General features: G+C 46.3%; 1 long non-coding RNA gene across 4 annotated transcripts in view; it reads right to left on the bottom strand.

Moving 5' to 3' along the window:
• LOC114805899 overlaps positions 1-17,330 on the bottom strand; it is a 64,218-nt gene extending 46,888 nt beyond the window's left edge. For 3 of the 4 annotated variants that reach the window (XR_005659761.1, XR_005659759.1, XR_003754002.2), the window contains exons 1-3: positions 17,144-17,330; positions 12,145-12,359; positions 8,659-8,792 (exon numbers count right to left, since the gene is read on the bottom strand). This is a non-coding gene — a long non-coding RNA (uncharacterized LOC114805899). Of the gene's footprint in view, positions 1-939; positions 1,124-8,658; positions 8,793-12,144; positions 12,360-17,143 lie in introns of all 4 variants that reach the window. The other variant, XR_005659760.1, reaches the window with a different exon arrangement.
• Between the last annotated feature and the right edge of the window lie 2,025 nt (positions 17,331-19,355).

The following is a 19,355-nucleotide window of genomic DNA, read 5'->3' on the forward strand; positions in this document are numbered from 1 at the left end:
CCCCCTGCCAAATACACACACACACACACACACACACACACCTGTCCTTGTAATTCAAATACAGGCAGGTTTTAGACTAATGACACAATTGATTTCTGAAAATTGTATCAATCGAGTGGTATTTACTGTGCATTTACTGCATTCAGTGTGTACACTGCTTTAGACTGTGCTTTACTCTGTCTCTAGAACATATGTCCTGCCTTTTTCTGACTGAGTGTGCTGTCCACTCTTCCCACCTGTCCTAATAATGATAATTAATAATTGTGATATTCATTAAACACTTCCCAGGGCCAAGCACTGTACAGAGCACTGAGATAGACACAAGATAATCAGGTCGAAACAGTCCCTATCCCACATGGGGCTCACAGACTAAATAGGAGGGAGGAAAGGCATCGAATCCCCATTTTTCCGATGAGGAAACTTAGGCCCACAGTATTTAAGTGGCTTGTCCAAATTCAAACAGTGGAACTGGCATTAAAACCCAGATCCTCAAACTACCAGGCCAGTGCTCTTTCCACTAGGCCAGACTGCTGCTCAAACCATGCTGCTTCTTGGCTAGAGAAGTCAAATTGCAATGAGCTTTCCCTTAGTGCCTGCATTGGAGTGCCTCACCGACGGGGAACTTGTCTTGCAATTTGGTGTTGAGACTGATTCATAAATCACTGATGAAACCAAGAAGCCGGAAGAAACTTCCGAGCTAGGTCCTGGCTTCAGTACTATAGAAAGCTGAACCCTACAGCACTCTGTAATCCTTTAATTTGATTTGAAGATAGATGTCAATCAATCAGTGGCATTTATTGATCACTCACCCTATGCAGAACTACGTACTAAACGTTTGGGAGAGCACAACAGAGTAAGGTGACACATTCTAGTTACTATTTAGTACAATCTACTTCCTCAAAAATGGGACATCCAATAGTAGTTTGTTTCCCGGAGTACCTTGTAATCTTCTTGATTCACGTTTCTTCCCCTACAGTTATCAGTTTGTGGTCCAAGTAGCAGAATTAAATGCAGAGATTTAGCTCTGTTTTAGATAAAAATCTTCAGTTGCTCCTAAGGCTGCTTGAGTGCAGACTCCGGTATATCCTCGGACTTATTGTTAATCCACAAAACTGTGCTATATCTGCAAAATAGCCCATAATCATCTGTACACTTTCATGTTTATATGTCCCCAGAGCAAAATTACCAGCATTCAGCCTTTCTTCGATTGCTCCCTTCTGTGCTGAGTTTTGGTGTGAATGCACACTGTGATTCAGAGAGGGCATAGCTAATGATATTCTTCAGCAACTTGGCCAGAAGCGCTCTAAGATCTTCCCAGTAAAGGAGGGTCATGCACACACAGACATATAACCACTGCTTTTCAGTGCGATTAATACTGGTCATAGTGATTGCTCACCCACAATTAGCAACAGCTTTGGATCATGAACAAAGAGTTCATCTTCTAATGGGTAAAGCAGAGTCCATCGAGTTAGAGGGGAAAAAAGGGACAACAATATTGGGAGCAATTCGGTGCCTCAACTATGACTCTGAGTTCCCAAAAGGAACGAAGCCAAGAGCAGCCCCGTTTCAAATGAGAAGCAGTATTGCCTACTAGGTAGAGTGCAGACCTGGAAGTCGGAAGGACCTGGGTTCTAATTCTGCCTCCACCCCTGTGCCTGCTGTGTGACCATAGGCAAGCCACTTAACTTCCCTGTGCTTCAGTTTCCTCATGTGTAAAATGGGAATTGAGACTGTGAGCTCTTTGTAGGATGGGAACTGTGTCCAACCTCATTACCTTAAATATACCCCTGTGCTTAATACGGTGCCTGGGACATAGTAAGTGCTTAACAAAAATCATCAAGAAAGAACGTTTGAATTTTTATAGAGTCCTCTGAGATTTATCACTCAGGGCTACCAGAAGGCAAACGGTATGCTGGATGTAATAATGTTGGTATTTGTTAAGCCCTTACTATGTGCAGAGCACTGTTCTAAGCGCTGGGGTAGACACAGGGGAATCAGGTTGTCCCACGTGGGGCTCACAGTCTTAATCCCCATTTTACAGACGAGGTAACTGAGGCACAGAGAAGTTAAGTGACTTGCCCACAGTCACACAGCTGACCAGTGGCAGAGATGGGATTCGAACCCATGACCTCTGACTCCAAAGCCGGGGCTCTTTCCATTGAGCCACGCTGCTTCTCTATATCAGGGAGATGTGTCAGGGAGCAAGATACATCGCTATATCTGTGACCTTCTCTATGCATATGTGTGTGTGTGTGTGTGTGTGTGTGTTTAATGGTACTTATTAAGCACTTACTATGGGCTAGGCACTGGGTAGATTCAAGATAATCAGGTTGGACACAGTTCCTGTTCCACGTGGGACTCATAGTCTAAGTCAGTAGGAGGGGGATTTAATCCCCATTTTGTAGATGAGGTCACTGAGGCCAAAAATTAACTAGCTCAAGGTCACACAGCAGAGAGTGGCAGAGCCTGGACTAGAACCCAAGTCTTCTGACTCCGGGCTCGTGCTCTTTCCATAGTAGGCTAAGAAGTCATCTAAAAAAGCCAAATCCATTTATGTTCAGGCAGTGCCAGGTCCCACGAGGATGAGGAGAGGGGATGTCTGATTCAGGGGAGGAAATCCCACTTCTGTGAATCCCACGTCGTTCTGGAAACATGGAAAGCGCTCCTTGGAAACTGAACTAGAAGAGAACAACCCTGGAAACCAAGTCTGAGAACATAGGATTGGTAGTCAGAAGACCAGGGTTGTTAAACCAACTCTGATACTTCCCTGCTATGTGCCCTTGGGCAAGTCAATTAACTTTCCTTGGCCTCTGATTTTTCATCTGTAAAATAGGGATGAAATACCTGTTCTCCACCCCTTAAACTGGGTCTGATCTGATTCACTCCTCTAGTGCCAGCATGCTCCCTCTGCCTCAACCTCACTGTATCATTGCTGACCCCTTTTCCATGTCCTCCTTCTGTTCTGGAACTCTCTCCTCTTCAGTAGGTGCCAGATCACTACTCTACCCATCTTAAAAGTCTTGTCTGTCTCCCCCGATTAGACTGTAAGCCCGTCAAAGGGCAGGGATTGTAACTGTTACCGATTTGTACATTCCAAGCGCTTAGTACAGGGCTCTGCACATAGTAAGCGCTCAATAAATACTATTGAATGAATGAATGAATAAAAGCCTTATTAAAAGCACATCTCCTCCAGGAGGGCTTCCCCAATTAAGCCCTCAATTCTCTGTCTCCATCTCCTTTCTGCAGTATCCTTGCACTTGGATCTCTACCCTTCAGGCACTTGGTATTCACCCCACCCTCAGCCCCATCCACATAAGTACACGTCTGTAATTTATTCATTTATACTAATGCCTGTCTCTCTCTTTAGACGGTAAACTCACTGTGGGCAGGGACCACGTCTACCAACTCTACTATACTGTACTCTTCCGAGACTAAGCACAGTGCTCTGCACACAGTGAGCACTCAATAACTACCATTGATGGTGACGATCAGCCCAATCATTACCTGATAATTCAGCTTTCCTCAGTTCACTCTTCCCCCCGACCCCAGCATTCTTTGTGCTTGGAGTTTGCGCTAAACTCACAGATCCACTGGGCCATTTCCTGCCTTTCCTGAATCTCCTCTAAACTGAAGTCTCTTCTTTCATCTCTGAGAGTTTACTAGGATAGCTCCAAGGCACCAGGGTGACATTGGCTAGTCCTGATCGGGCCAGGGAAACCTGAGCGGGGGAGTCGGAGTGGGACGAGAACAGGGCACAGAGGGAAACAACAAACATTTTTATCTTTGGCGCAGTTCCAAGTTGCTTGTTCATTTTCACCTTGATAAACCCTCTATAGATGGACCAAGAGGGCCCGGGGATAATGTGAGAAGGCGCTGGAGCCAAATAGTCTCCTTACTTTCTGTTCAAATTAGTTAGGGAGCCGTCGGAGAGGGAATGGGGAAAGGAGGAAGAGGTTAAAGAGAGCGATTAAAAATTTACCGCCCTGACTAAAGACGGAAATCTTGTCCGTCTGACAAACAGAAAAGCCATAAACTCAAAAGACAAGGAGGCTTCTGTTAATTCATTATGACGGTTCTAAATTTGCAACTATTGAATAAGGTTATTCTTGTCCACTTTTACTGTTAGGTCTCCATCTATGCGGCAGCAGCGAACTGGAATAGTAATACTTATGGTATTTATTAAGCTCTTATAGCACTGGGGACAAAATAACCAGGGCAGACCCAACCCTCCTTCCACAGAATGCTCACGGTCTAAGTAGGAGGGAGAACAGGAATTTTAACCCCCATTTTACAGATGAGGAAACTGAGGCCTGAGAAGCTAAGTGACTTGCCCAAGGACCCAAGGTGGAAAAGTGACAGAGCTGGGATTAGAGCCAGGTCCTCTCACCCCAGGCCTGTGCTCTCTCCAGTAGGCAAAATCAATCCCTTCAGTCAGCTCTCTGTCAGAAGTCTCAGGACCGAGGGGCATTTGTCGTTCTCGGTGAGTAACTCCCTGGTCATCTCTGTGTGCAGAGAGCACTTGAGAGAATACAAGAGAAGTAAAAGATATGATTCCTGTCCTCAAGGATTTTGCAATCTAATAGGGGAGACAGACCAAAAATGTATTTGCGGTTAGGAAAATAAAAGCTACTGCTTGCTAAACTCTGGGGGAGGTGCAATCCAATCAGATCAGACACAGTCTCTGTCTCACCCGGGGCTCACAGGGGAATAAAAATGATGATAATGATGACAATATTTATTCAGTCGTGTTCATCGAGCGCTTACTGCATGCAGAGCACTGTACTAAGCACTTGGGAAAGTACATGACAACAATAAAGTGACATTCCCTGCCCTCAACGAACTTACAGTCTAAATAATAACAATTATAATAACAATAGTAATGACTGTATTTCTTAAAAGCTTACTGTGTTTCAAACACTGTACTAGGCACTGGGGTAGACACAAGATAATCAGATCCCAAATGGGGATCCCAATCCAAGCAGGAGGGAGAACAGGTATTGAATCCCCATTTTGCAGAATACGAATTGAGGCCCAGGGGAGTTAAGTGACTTGCTCAAGGTCACAGAGCAGATACATGGGGGAGGCAGGATTAGAACCCAGGTCCTCTGACTTCCGAGGCCCATGCTCTTTCCACTAGGCCATGCTGTTTCCCAGGTATTTAATCCCCATTTGACAGATGACAAAACTGAGGCACAGAGAAATTAAATGACTTGCCCAAGGTGACCGAGCAGGCAAATGTCAGAGCCAGGAGCCAGAGCCAAGTCTCCTGACTCTCCATCCTTTGCCTTTTCCACTAGATGACACTTCTTTGTTCTCGCTACTAGACTCCCTCTGCTTCCTTCCATTTCCCTGTGATTTTTGAAGCGGGTAAAGTATCCCAAAAGTTGTGTTCTGAGGAAGTACAAGTTCTTTAGGGAAAGACTTGGTGAGGCGATTCCAGATCCAAACCCAGTTTCTGATTCAGGCTCCTAGGAGAGGATGGATTTGCACCCAACCCAACCCACGACTAAGCAAGAGAGAGGTCAAACTTTGCCCAGAAGACATGCTCCTCTGCAACTCAAGATCTTTCAGCTTCCAGGGCAGAGGGGTGCCTCCTGGGGGGTGGGCTCACTATATAAGGCAAAATAATAATAATAAAAATTATTATAGTAATTACAATAATAATGACAATGGTAGTATTTGTTAAGCACTTACCATTTGCCAGGCGCTGTACTAAGTGCTGGGGTAGATACAAGGTAATCATGTTGGATACAGGCATGTCCCACATGGGGATCACAATCTTAATCCCCATTTTACAGAGGAGATCACCGAGGCACACAGAAGCTAAGTGACTTGTCCAAGGTCACGCAACAGACAGGTGGCAAAGCTGGGATTGGAAACCAGGTCTTTATGACGCTCAGGCCCATGCTCTATCCACCAGGCTATGCCGCTCCTTGTGAGCCGGGAACGTCTCTACCAACTCTATTGTACCCTCTCAAGAACTCAGTACAGTGTTCTGCACACGGTAAGCACTCAATAAATGCCCCTAATCGATTGACAGTACCGTGGCAGGGTAGGTGAGGAAGAGAAGGGTTAGGGTCAGGGCAGTGGGAAAGTCAGTCAGGGGTAGCCAGCGACGGGAGGCTTAGCGACGAGTAATGGGCAGCTGGGGAGAGGCATCGATGACATAGCTGGGGTGGGGTGAAGGTTGCTGGTCTTTCCCCAGTTCCTCAACAGTTTCTTCTCCAACCTTCATTCAGGCCAGCTATTTCCCTGGCCTTTCGGGGGCTGGACTTTGATTGGCGAGAAATTCTTGGCACACGTCCCGGAATTTCTGATAACGACCCAACATCCTTGTGCGTTCAAGCGGTACACATAGGGAGATTCATTTCTACAAATGGAGAAGTGGCCAGCCTCCTTTTAACCACCTGTAACATGGGGGTGACAGTCTCGAAGAACCCCACGGTAGGGAAAGTTTGCATTGGGGTACTTAAATCTTTGACCAGTGCTGGCACTTGGACACAACTGGTCCTTCCAATGTCACATTCGATCCAGATAGGGGCACGAGAAGTAGCATGGCGCAGCGGATAGAACATGGGCCTGGGAGTCAGAAGGTTGTGGGTTCTAATTCTGCCTCCACCACTTGTCTGTTGTGTGACCTTGGGCAAGTCACTTCACTTCTCTGTGCCTCGGTTCCCTCATCTGGAAAATGGGGATTGAGACTGTGAGCCCCACATGGGACAGGGACTGTGTCCAGCCTAATTTGCTTGTATCCATCCCGACGCTTAGTGTGGTATTTAGCACACAGTAAGCACTTAAATGTCACAATCAACTATTACGTTGCTAGTGCCTTGCTTCCGACACGTTCTACCCGAAACATGGACTGAAATCACGCATTACAGGAAGACTGACTGTGCATCCAACAACAGGGTGCTTGGATCCCAACTGGCTTACCATGTTGGAAGAAAGTTCAGTATTTCCCTAACAATGTTCTATCCGAAGTGTGCAGTGAAAGCTTGTGTTGGAGAAGAACTGGATAAAGTCTTTAATAATTATAAAATAACTGTGGTATTTATGAAGCATTTACTATATGCTAAGCACTGAGAAGCAGCACGGCTTAGCGCAAGACCACAGGCTTGAGAGTCCGAGGTCGTGGGTTTTAACCCCGGCTCCTCCACTTGTCAACTGTGTGACTTTGGGCAAGTCACTTCACTTCTCTGTGCCTCAGTTACCTCACCTGTAAAATGGGGACTAAGACTGCGAGCCCCACGTGGGCCAACCTGATTACCTTGTATCTATCCCAGTGCTTAGAACCCGTCACTTAGAACCCCTCCTTCCCATCTCACAAGTCCACAATCTTGGTGTCATTCTTGACCCGGCTCTCTCATTCACCCAACACATCCAATCCGGCACCAAAATCTGCCGGTCTCCCCTTCACGACGTCGCCAAGATCTCCATCCAAACTGCTACCTTGCTGGTACAATTTCTCATAATATCCCAACTGGATGATTGCATCAGTCTCCTTTCCTATCTCCCATCCTCCTGTCTCTCCCCGCTTCAGTCTAACCTTCACTCTGCTGCCCGGATTATCTTTCTACAGAAACGCTCTGGACGTGTCACTCCCCTCTTCAGAAACCTCCAGTGGTTGCCTAACAATCTTTGGATGAAACAAAAACTCCTCACTCTTGGCTTCAGAGCTCTCCATCCCCTTGCCCCCTCCTACCTCACCTCCCTGCTCTCTTTCTTCTGCCCAACCGGTACACTCCGCTCCTCTGCCGCTCACCTCCTCACTGGACGTCGTTCTCACCTGTCCTGCGTCGACCCCCGGCCCACATCCTACCACTGACCTGGAATGTCCTTCCTCCTCACATCTGCCAAACTAACTCTCTTCCCCTCTTCAAAGTCCTACTGAGAGCTCACCTCCTCCCGGAGGCCTTCCCAGACTGAGCCCTCCCTTTCCCTCTGCACCTCCTCCCCTCCCCATTCCTCCCTCCCTCTGCTCTACCACCTTCCCCTCCCCACAGCACTTGTATATATTTGTATATATTATTTATTACTCTATTTATTTTATTAATTATGTGTGTATAGCTATGATTCTATTTATCTATTTTAATGGTATTGATGCCTCACTACTTGTTTTGTTTAGCTGTCTGTCTCCCCCTTATAGACTGTGAGCCCGTTGTTAGGCAGGGATTGTCTCTATCTGTTGCCGAATTGTACATTCCAAGCGCTTAGTACAGTGCTCTGCACACAGTAAGCGCTCGAGAAATGCGTTTGAATGAACAAATACCATTATCATCGCTGAACTAAATGCTGGGGTAAACACAGGACAGATGAGAAGTCCCTGTCCTATTCAGAGCTTAGAGTCTAAGGAGGACATAGAACAGGGATTTAATTTCCCCTTTACAGATGAGGAAACTGAGGCACAGAGACATAAAGTGACTTGCCCAAGTCACGGAACAGGCAAATGGAGGAGCTGGGATTAGAGCGGATATTTCCTGTCCCCAAATTATGTGCTCTTTCTGTTCTCTAAGCCATATGCTGCTTCTCTGAAGTCAAGGGATTCAATTTCAGTTTTTACTTTCAAAAGCAAGTCACCCTTTTTCATTTCAAAAACTATTCTGTAAATCCTCATACCTTCCGAGCAGGCACACACAAAGACACACACACACAGCTCACCTTCAAGGTCACTTAGAAGTCTCCTCAGAGGGTGAAAGCTTTTGCTGAACTCCTCCTCTGCTCATCAAGGTCCAGTTCCCTCTTGTACAGAGTTAAAATTCCCCATTCAATCCTGACCTCATTGCTGTTGGCCTCTACAAGGACAAATAACAGAAACTCAGTGGTCCATCACGGCATTGATTTCAGCGAGCAAAACCTTCCCAAATCCCTCCTGATAGGTGAAACAGACATTTCCGTCGATTGCATACTCAGAAAAGGAAGTGGGTCCACAATGGGAGGTCCAATCTTTACGTGTATTCTCCCTTCCTACATCGCTTTTGAGCATTATCAATTTCTCCATCCTTAATTTCTTTGAATGTCTGACCCCCTCTAGACTGTAAGCTCCTTGGGGGCAGGAATCATGTCTACCAACTCTGTGGTAGTGAACTCTTCCAAGCTCCAACTGCAGTTCTCACCACACAATAAACACTCTATAAATGCCATTGATTTTCTAGATCTTTTTCTCTCTCCTCCACTCTCCCTTCCCTTCTCCCCTCTTTCCCCACTCTTCCTTCTCCCCCCCACATCCTTCACAGTCAGGGAGGAGGATAAAATGCACTGAAAAGCACTGGGCTTTGAAGTATTCAGCAGAACTAATCACTGGGGCCATGCGAAGCCCAATTAGACAGGAAACAGGGGTCCCTTTTTACTGTTTAAGACCCGATTTGGGCAAGATCCTTATCTATAGTTTTAATATAGTTGTAATATTACTTCTTATTTAAATCTTTCTTCAGAGCATCTCGAGGTGCTTTGCAAGCATTATTTGAGATGGAGTATTATTATTCCTGTTTGTTGTTCCCTCTTCAAAAGGAAAGGAACTGAGGCTCAAAGAAATTGAAGGTCACATAGGAACAGCCAGAATTTCCAACTAAATCCCTTGACTCCCAGAGCACGGCACTTTCGAATGTGATTTTTTGAAAAGGCTGGAAACACTTCTCCCTTTATTTGTCTCTCTCGCTCTTATTGATCCTCTTGATGCAGAGAAGCAGCGTGGCTTCGTGGAAAAAGCTTGGGAGTCAGAGATGATGGGTTCTCATCCCGGCTCTGCCACTTGTCTGCCGTGTGACCTTGGGCAAGTCGCTTAAGTTATCTGTGCCTCAGTTCCCTCCTCTGTAAAATAGGGATTAATAATAATAATGTTGGTATTTGTTAAGTGCTTACTACATGCCGAGCACTGTTCTAAGCATTGGGGTAGATACAGGGGAATGAGGTTGTCCCACGTTAGGCTCAGTCTTCAACCCCATTTTACAGATGAGGGAACTGATTAAGATTAAGACTGTAAACCCTACGTGGGACAACCTGATTACCTTGAATCTATCCCAGCACTTAGAACAGTGCTTGGTACATAGTAAGCACTTAACAAATACCATCATCATTATTATTATTGTTATTATTATTACTACTCCCAATTGTTTGGCGGATTTGTGTGTGCAAACAAATACGCAAGGGAGGATCAGAAAAACAGGATGAACTGATTAACTCTCTTCCCTTCTTCAAAGCCCTACTGAGAGCTCACCTCCTCCAAGGGGCCTTCCCAGATTGAGCTTCCCCTTTTCCCTCTGCTCCCTCTACTCCCTCTCTGCTCCCCCTTCACCTCCCCTCAGCTAAGCCCCTTTTCCCCCCTCTCCCTCTGCTCCTCCCCCTCTCCCTTCCCCTCCCCTCAGCACTGTGCTCATTTGTATGTATTTTTATTACCCAATTTATTTTGTTAACGAGGTGTCCATCCCCTTGATTCTGTTTATCGTGATTAAGCTGTCTTGTTTTCATCCATCTGTCTCCCCCGATTAGACTGTGAGCCTGTCAATGGGCAGGGATTGTCTCTATCTCTTGTCAAATTACACATTCCAAGCGCTTAGTACAGTGCTCTGCACATAGTAAGCGCTCAAAAAATCCTATTGAATGAATGATTTGATCCTCAGATTAAAGCACAAAACTGAGGTTATGGAGATGGTTCTGGCAGGAGTGGGTTTTTTTCCCTTCTTTGGCTTTGTTTAAGATTGTTGACTATGGAAAGTGAAAAAAAGTGGAACAAAGTTCTGAGGCTGGAAAGTTTTCCGACAATACTGAAATTGGGTATTGGTTCGCATCAGAGGATTGATTTGGGGGTATTTTTTATGGTATTTGTTAAGTGCTTACTAGGTGCCAGGCACTATACTAAGAGCTTGGGTAGATACAACTTATTCAGATTGGACACAGTCCCTGCCTCACAGAGGGCTCACATTCTTAATCCCCATTTTACAGATGAGGTAACTGAGGCAAAGAGAAGTGAAGTGACTTGCCCAAGGTCATATTGCAGACGAGGAGCAGAGTCAGGAATCCAGATCCTTCTAACTCCCAGGCTCATTCTCTATCCACTAGGTCAAACTGCTTCTTGATTGTCTGGATGGTTTGAAAATGGAAGACAATGGCTACACCCAAATCGGCCAATAATAATAATAATGGTACTTGTTAAGTGCTTACGCTAATAATAATACTAATAATGTTGGTATTTGTTAAGCACTCACTATGTGCAAAGCACCGTTCTAAGCGCTGGGGTAGATACAGGGTAATCAGATTGTCCCACATGAGGCTCACAGTCTCAATCCCCATTTTACAGATGAGGTAACTGAGGCACAGAGAAGTTAAGTGACTTGTCCACAGTCACACAGCTGACAGGTGGCAGGGCCGGGATTCGAACCCATGACCTCTGACTCCCAAGCCCGTGTTCTTTCCACTGAGCCACGCTGTGTGCCAAGCACTGTTCTAAGTGCTGGGGTAGATACAAGTTAATCGGGTTGGACGTGGTCCCTGTCCGACAGAGGGCTCATAGTCTTAATCCCCATTTTACAGATGAGGTAACTGGGGCCTAGAGAAGTTAAGTGATTTGCCCAAGGTCGTACACTAGTGATATGGCAGAAGCAGAATTAGAACCCAGGTCCTTCTGCTCTATTCACTAAGCCACGAGAGTCTAACCACTCTGTTACAGTGTAACTCTCCCAAGTGTTTGGTAGAGTCCTCTTCACACAGAAAGCGCACGGTAAACACGACTGATTGATGGAAATACAATCGATTAGTAGAGAAACAGCTGGCTCAGTGGAAAGAGCGCGGGCTTGGGAGTCATAGGCCACGGGTTCTAATCCCGGCTCCACCGCTAGTCAGCTGTGTGACCTTGGACAAGTCGCTTAACTTCTCTGTGCCTCAGTTCCCTCATCTGTCGAATGGGGATTAAAACCGTGAGCCCCCCAGGGAACGGCCTGATCACCTTGTAACCCCCAGCGCTTAGAACGGTGCTTTGCACGCAGTAAGCGCTTAACAAATACCACAGTTTATTTATTTTATGAACAATCCTTCTTCAGAAATTCCTGAGGCTTCCCCTCCCATTCCCCACACGGTCCTTCGAGGACGGGGAAGTCAGGGCTTCTCTCCTGTGACTCGGCAGCCTGGAGAGCCAGAGCGGCCGGTTCTGACCTCATTCCACAATTCATGAGACCAGGGCCACTTCCTCAAAGGAACGGCAGCAGCAGCTTCCATCACCGGAGGCTCGAGGTCAACAGGACACAGCCGTTCTTCCCCTTGCAGTCTTGCCTTTACCCATCGGTGTACGGTCGCTCCGAACCGTCGAAATGGCCTTTGCTGTCATCTCCGCTCTCGGTTGGCCGGTCTCCAAATCTACCGGGCAAAGCCTGCACAGGTGAGAAGTGTTATATAAACATTAGCTAAGCTTTACTCATAAAAACTCACCTTTCTCTCCTTGAATCGGGCCACTGCTCTAGGGAGAATATTAGAGAAACGGTGAAACGTGTTTCTTCCTCTTTCCTCCTTCTGTGGTTACATGCCCCTGCCTCCCACCCCTACCCCTGATTGCAAGAACATTCAAACTGAATTATCTGGGTGTTAATTTGCTAATTAGGAACCTGAATGCCTTTGTGACAGAATTCTTCAGGATCTAAATAGCAATGAATTTAATCTGAAGAGCAATTTAGTCCAAATGTATTTGGAGATCATCTATATGTATTCCTGAAAGATTTTATTTCACATCAGTGAATATTCCAAAGCCTCCACTTTTCCTCTCCGTTAAGCAAAGAGACTAGATTTCACCCCGTGGAAAATAAGATCTCATCCTGGCAAAAGGGGCTCTCTTTAGTAAAGGGAGATGGGCCCTCCATTTTCCTTTCTTTTCCCGCCCCACCTCTTTCCTTAGGATATTCTATCATTTGAATCAGCTTATCAGGACTTCCCAGGAAAAGTCATTATTTACATTCAAGATGGCTCTCAACAGACAAGACATCTGCTTCAGAGCGCTGGAGACAATCATGACTTGGTTTGAAGCGTGGTACAGGACGGTAGTATCTCTAAGTCCAAACACCTCTGAGCAGAGCAAATGTCCCAGATAAGTTCAGTTACTACTTTTAGGCCTGAAACATAACCAGTCATCTTGGAGATCACTCAGAATAAGGATACCTGCTTCTCTCTGGGAAGAAAGGACGTGATCGGGACTGTGAAAATGATAGGGTTTGAGGGGAGCAAAAGTAGAATGAATGAATAATGAATGAATGATTGGTATTTACTGAGCACTTACTGTGTGCAGAGAGCTGTACTAAGCACTTGAGAGAATACAACAGAGTTGGTAGACATTTTCTCTGCCCCCAAAAGGCTTTACTGTCTTGAATTCAAACTAGGCTTTAGTGCTATACAACTTGTTACAAAGTTGCTGGCATCTAGTTATCCCTCCTATTTTTTGTGTACCTCATGTGGGACAGAGAATGTAGCCATTCCAATTAACTTGCATTTTGCCCAGGTACTTAGAACACTGCTTGACACTAAATAAGCACATTAAAAACAGTTGGTTTTTTTTAAAGACATGGGTTCTAATCTAGATTTTCCACTTGCTTGCTGTGTGATCTTGGGTGAAATTCTTAACATCTCTGTGCCTCAGTTTCCTCATCTGTAAAAATTGGGACTCAATACCTGCTCTCCCTCCTTTTTAGATTAGGAGCCCCATGATATGACATGAAATACTTAGACAAAATGAAAAAGGCAGTAGACATTTAGAGTAATGTCTAATCTGGCTCTCTAAATCACAATAGGAAGTGGAATTCTTAGTCACCACAGTCAGCCTAATTCACTGGGAGACATTTTCTCCTATATTGAGCTGACATCATTAAGAGATTGATCTGGAGCTTCTAATTGGAAGTTGGTAGAGAAATCAATTTGTAAATCTGTAGAAATAAATTGCCCTGGCTTGAAATTAACATGTTAAAAAAAAACAACTCCAAAAAAACAAAAAACAGCCCAACAGCTCTTCTCTGTAGAAACAGAAACCCAGAAAGCAACACAAAAGGGCTCTCTGAAATGAATACCTGGAACAAAGTAAACACAGCAAAGCCTCCACTTTCCCGGAGCTGAAAGGCAAATTACACTTCAAGAAATCAGACCAAAAAAAGACTCAGGGTAGTAATTACAAGGGCATATATATATATCTGCCTTTCCAAGTAAAAGAGTGGGTCTCCCTTTCTAAATAAAAGCACATGCTGTCAGGAAGTTTAAATTAAGAAAAATATTTCAAGCACTGAGTTCAGAGCTGTGTATCATGTGCGCGCCCAATAAATACTTACTTGTTGACTGACTGTTGACTTCCTCTTTTTACTCAGGCATATGAAAAATAAGTCTGCTATATCATTAAAGCTGCCCTCTCACACATGCTCACTCTTCTGCAGGTTTCCATGGCCCAGAAAAGACACTGTAGGACTTGTCATGGGGGAGGACTGGCCTCCTAGATTCCCCCTCCTTCAATCTGTATGACATCCAGGTTCCCGTAGGATAGAGGCCGTGTTCGACCTGATTATTTTGTTAAGCGTTGAGTACAATCTTTATCAAATATCACAGTTACCATTATTATCTCGGGAAATGTCTTAGGAGGGTTAAATTGGTTTAGCAATTTTTAGAGCTTTGTTTTCAAAAGCTTCCTTGCATACAGTTTGTTTTCAGACATACTCCTCTACTCCATAGCCTAAGCTAAACCTTCCCTTGACCCCACTGCATCCTTCAATTACTGCACAATCTGCCTCCTACAGTTTCTTTCCAAACTCCTAGAGCCAGTTTTCTACATTTCTACATTCCTCGCCTCAGTCTGACTTCCACTCCCTCCATTCCATGGAAACAGCCCGCTCTAACGTGGCCAATGACCTCCCCCTTGCCAAATTCAACGACCTCTACTTCACTCTAATCCTCCTCAACCTTTCAGCTGCTTTCGACTCTGTGGACCGTCCCTTCTCCTGGAAACATTATCCAACCTTGGCTTCAATGACTTGGCTCTCCTGGTTCTCCTCATCACTCTGGCTGTTCCTCCTACTCTGCCTCTCGCAATTTCCCCCTCTGCCTCTCCCACCCCCAAATGTGGGAGTCCTCCAAGGCTCAATTCTGGGTCCCCCTCCCTTCTCCTCCTACTCCCACTCACGTGGAGAACTCATTTGCTCCCAGGCTTCAACTACCATCTCTACGCTAATGATTTCCAAATCAGCCTCTCCCACCCTGACCTCACTCTTTGTCGGCAGACTTGCGCTTCCTCCTGCCTTCAGCGCATCTCTACTTGGATGTCCCAAGGACACCTCAAATTTAACATATCCAAAATGGAACTCCTCATATGCTCCCCGAAACCCTGTCCTCCTCGTGACTCTCCCAACACTGCAGACAACACAACCACGCCTCACAAATCTGTGAACTCGGAATTATCTTTTACTCATCTCTCTCATCAAACCCGGATATTCAATCTGACACCAAATCATGTTAGTTCCATCCTCGCCACATCTCTAGAATCCACCCTCTCCTCTCCAGCCAAATTGCTACCGTACTGATAATAACGACGATGACGGTATTTGTTAAGCGCTTACTATGCGTCAAATACTGTTCTAAGCACAGGGGGGTGAATACAAGGTCATCAGGTTGTCCCACGTGGGGCTCACGGTCCTAATTTTACAGAGGAGGGAACTGAGGCCCAGAGAAGTCAAGTGACTTGCCCAAAGTCACACAGCTGACAAGTGTCGGAGCTGGGAATAGAACCCGTGACCTCTGACTCCCAAGCCCGCGCTCTTTCCACGAAGCCACGCTGCTTCTCTAACCAAGCACTTATCCTATCCCACCTTGACTACCTCCTCACTGACCTCCCTGCCTCCTGCCCACTGTTCATTTCACGTCTCCTCACTATTCAGAAACTTCCAGGGGTTGCTCACCCACCCGTGTCACAAAGAAACTCCTGGCCTTCGGCTTTATGGTGCTCAATCATCTCTCCCCGTCCTACTTTACCTTCCTGATCTCCTACTTCGACCCAGCTTGCTCACTTCACTCTTCAAATGCCAACCTACTCACTGAACTTCAGTCTTGTCTATCTTGCCGTTGATCCCCTGCCCACATCCTACCGCTGAACTATCACTCCCTCACCTTTCATATCTAACAGACCATCACTGTCCCTACTTTCAAAGCCCTCTTAAAATACATCTTCTCCCAAAGGCCTTCCCTGATTAAGCCCTCAATTCTCCAACTTGCCCTCCCTTCTGTGTCACTTACACAGTTGGATCTGTATCCCTAACGCTTGATATTCACCCCACCCCATAAACCCCGTGGCATTTATGTACATATCCTTACACTCTGCCATTTCACCTCTCTGTAATTTATTTCAGTATTTGTCTGTCCCTCTAGAATGTAAGCATCTTGCGGCCAGGGATCACGTCTACTATCTTGGAGAAGCAGAGTGGCTCGGTGGAAAGGGCCCCGGCTTGGGAGTCGGAGGTCATGAGTTCGAATCCCGGCTCTGCCACTCGTCAGCTGTGTGACTGTGGCCAAGTCACTTCCTTCTCTGTGCCTCAGTTACCTCAGCTGTAAAATGGGAATGAAGACCGTGAGCCTCACGTGGGACAACCTGATGACCCTGTATCTTCCACATTGCTTCGAATGGTGTTCTGCACATAGTAAGTGCTTAACAAATACCAACATCATCATTATTATTATTATCTCTATGGTAACGTACACTCCCGAATGCTTAGAACAGTGCTGTGGCTCACAGTAAGCACTCAACCAATAGATACCGTTGATTGATGGACTGATAAATTCTGCCAGACAGTTGAGCTGCATGACTTCTGATATATAACTGCAATTTATCTTCATAAGGAGTGCGGATGTATTTTATTGTGTGGGTCGTATGTATGTGCATGTATAAAAATCAACAGGCAGCCTTGGTATTTGAAAATGATGATTGTGCCATTATCCATGTGTGCAGATCGGGCAACGGGGAGCTATCTGACCAATATACTGTATGTGAGCTCACTGTGGGCATGGAATGTGTCAATTGCTGTATGATTTTATCGTATCTCCCCAGGGCTTAGTACAGTGCGCCGCACAGAGTAAGGGCTCAATAAATATGATTGAATGAATAGTCATTTACACAGTGAAAACACACAAATCTGTCTCTTACCGCTGTTTGAAGAACCTATGCCGTGTGCAGCTTTGCCATTTCCATATTAACTTGAAAGGTGCTTCTCATCTCTGATTGCCTCACACCAGGTTGGACTGTCCTGCTGCTGCTGCTGTTTCCCAGCTGCGCGCAGTGAAATGGGATCATTTGAAGTTGTATTTCAGGGGGTTCTCCCTGGGTTTTTTGTGCTGCGCTGCAGGAGGTGGACATGACATATCCCAGTTACGCTTACCCTTGGCGGGGTTGAAAGAAGCCGACCAACACCCACAGCGCGCCACCCCGCCCCCCCCAGATCATTGGAAGGGCAAATTAAGAGACAGTTCTACCCTTGGGGCTCTGGCTCATACTGATGATAGGTAGTGGTGTGGGTCCTGGTGGGTTGGAGGAGTGCTTTCAGTCCAGGGCAGAGGGCACCTTTAGCACTCACCCTGGGCACCCCAACCTAAGATAATAATAATCATTGTTCCATTTGTTAAGCGCTTACTTTGTGCCCGCTACTGTACTAAGCAGTGCAGGGGCTGCAAGCAGACCGGGTTGGGCAGAGTCCTTGTCCCCCATGGGATGCTCAGTGTCGGTCCCCATTTTACAGATGTGGTAAATGAGGCCCAGAGAAGTGAAGTGACTTGCCCAAGGCCTTACAACAGACAAGTTTTAGAGCTGGGATTAGAAGACAGGTCCTTCTGACTCCCAGGACCATGTGCTATCCACTCGGCCACATGGCTTCCTACCTTGGGAAACACATCTGTCGTTGTTGGTATCTGTTAAGCGCTTACTATGTGCAGAGCGCCGTTCTAAGCGCTCGGGGAGATACAGGGTAATCAGGTCATCCCGTGTGAGGGTCACAGTTAATCCCCATTTTACAGATGAGGTAACTGAGGCCCAGAGAAGTGAAGTGACTTGCCCACAGTCACACAGCTGACAAGTGGCAGAGCTGGGATTCGAACCCATGACCTCTGACTCCCAAGCCCGGGCTCTTTCCACTGAGCCACGCTCAGGGTTCAAAGTCCCAGGATGGCTCAAGTCCTGAGCCTGACTATGTTTTAGAAGGACTCCGAGAGTCCCTAGGGCCCTCAGGGAACACCAGACCAGTATGATTCTGGACCCATGGAGCTCTGGCCCACTAGACTGTAAACTCCGTGAGGCCAGATATCATGCCTACCAATTAATAATGATAATAATAATAATGTTGGTATTTGTTAACCACTTCCTATGAGCAGAGCACTGTTCTAAGCGCTGGGGTAGATACAGGGTAATCAGGTTGTCCCACATGAGGCTCACAGTTAATCCCCATTTTACAGATGAGGGAACTGAGGCACAGAGAAGTTAAGTGACTTGCCCCCAATCACACAGTTGACAAGCGGCGGATCCGGGATTCAAACCCATGACCTCTGTCACCCAAGCCTCTGCTCTTTCTACTGAGCCACGCTGCTTCTCAGTGGAATATACGCAGTGTGGCCTAATGGAGAGAACCTGGGAGTCTGAGAGACCTGGGTTCTAAACCTGGCACTGCCGACCGCTTGCTACGTGATCTTGGGCAAGTCACTTAGTTTCTCTGTGCCTCAATTTCCTCAACAGTAAAATGGGGATACCTGTTTTCCCTCCCACTTAGACGGTGAGCCCCATGCCACCCCCACCGGAACCGGGCGGCCACAGGACACAGAGGGAGTGGCAGCAAGCACTAGTGATGGGGAAAGGGGGGTAGAGCCGTGAATCGGAGTTTCTCCTGTGGCCAGACACGCTTCAGACCAGACCAGAAATCCTATTCATAATGCAAAAGGTGGCTGGACAGAGCCCCCCTAAGTACGGCCACCCTGTCCACCTGTCATCCTCAAGGACAACAGCCAGCTGGGGTTCTCTCAAGCCAATAAGTCAATCAGTGGTATTTACTGAACACTTAATCTGCACAGAGTACTGTACTAAACACTTGGGAGAGTATAATAGAGTTGTAGCCAGACCAGCAGACTGTAAGCTCTCCCTCTAGGCTGTAGCTCATTGAGGGCCAGTCGGTCAGTTGTATTTATTGAGTACTTAGTGTGGGCAAAGCACCGTAATTAGAAGCAGCGTGGCTCAGTGGAAAGAGCCCGGGCTTGGGAGTCAGAGGTCATGGGTTCAAATCCCGGCTCTGCCACTTGTCAGCTGTGTGACTGTGGGCGAGTCACTTCACGTCTCTGTGCCTCAGTTACCTCACCTGTAAACTGGGGATTAACTGTGA

This window comes from Ornithorhynchus anatinus, chromosome 2 (genome assembly GCF_004115215.2).
Source record: "Ornithorhynchus anatinus isolate Pmale09 chromosome 2, mOrnAna1.pri.v4, whole genome shotgun sequence".
Classification (NCBI taxonomy): domain Eukaryota; kingdom Metazoa; phylum Chordata; class Mammalia; order Monotremata; family Ornithorhynchidae; genus Ornithorhynchus; species Ornithorhynchus anatinus.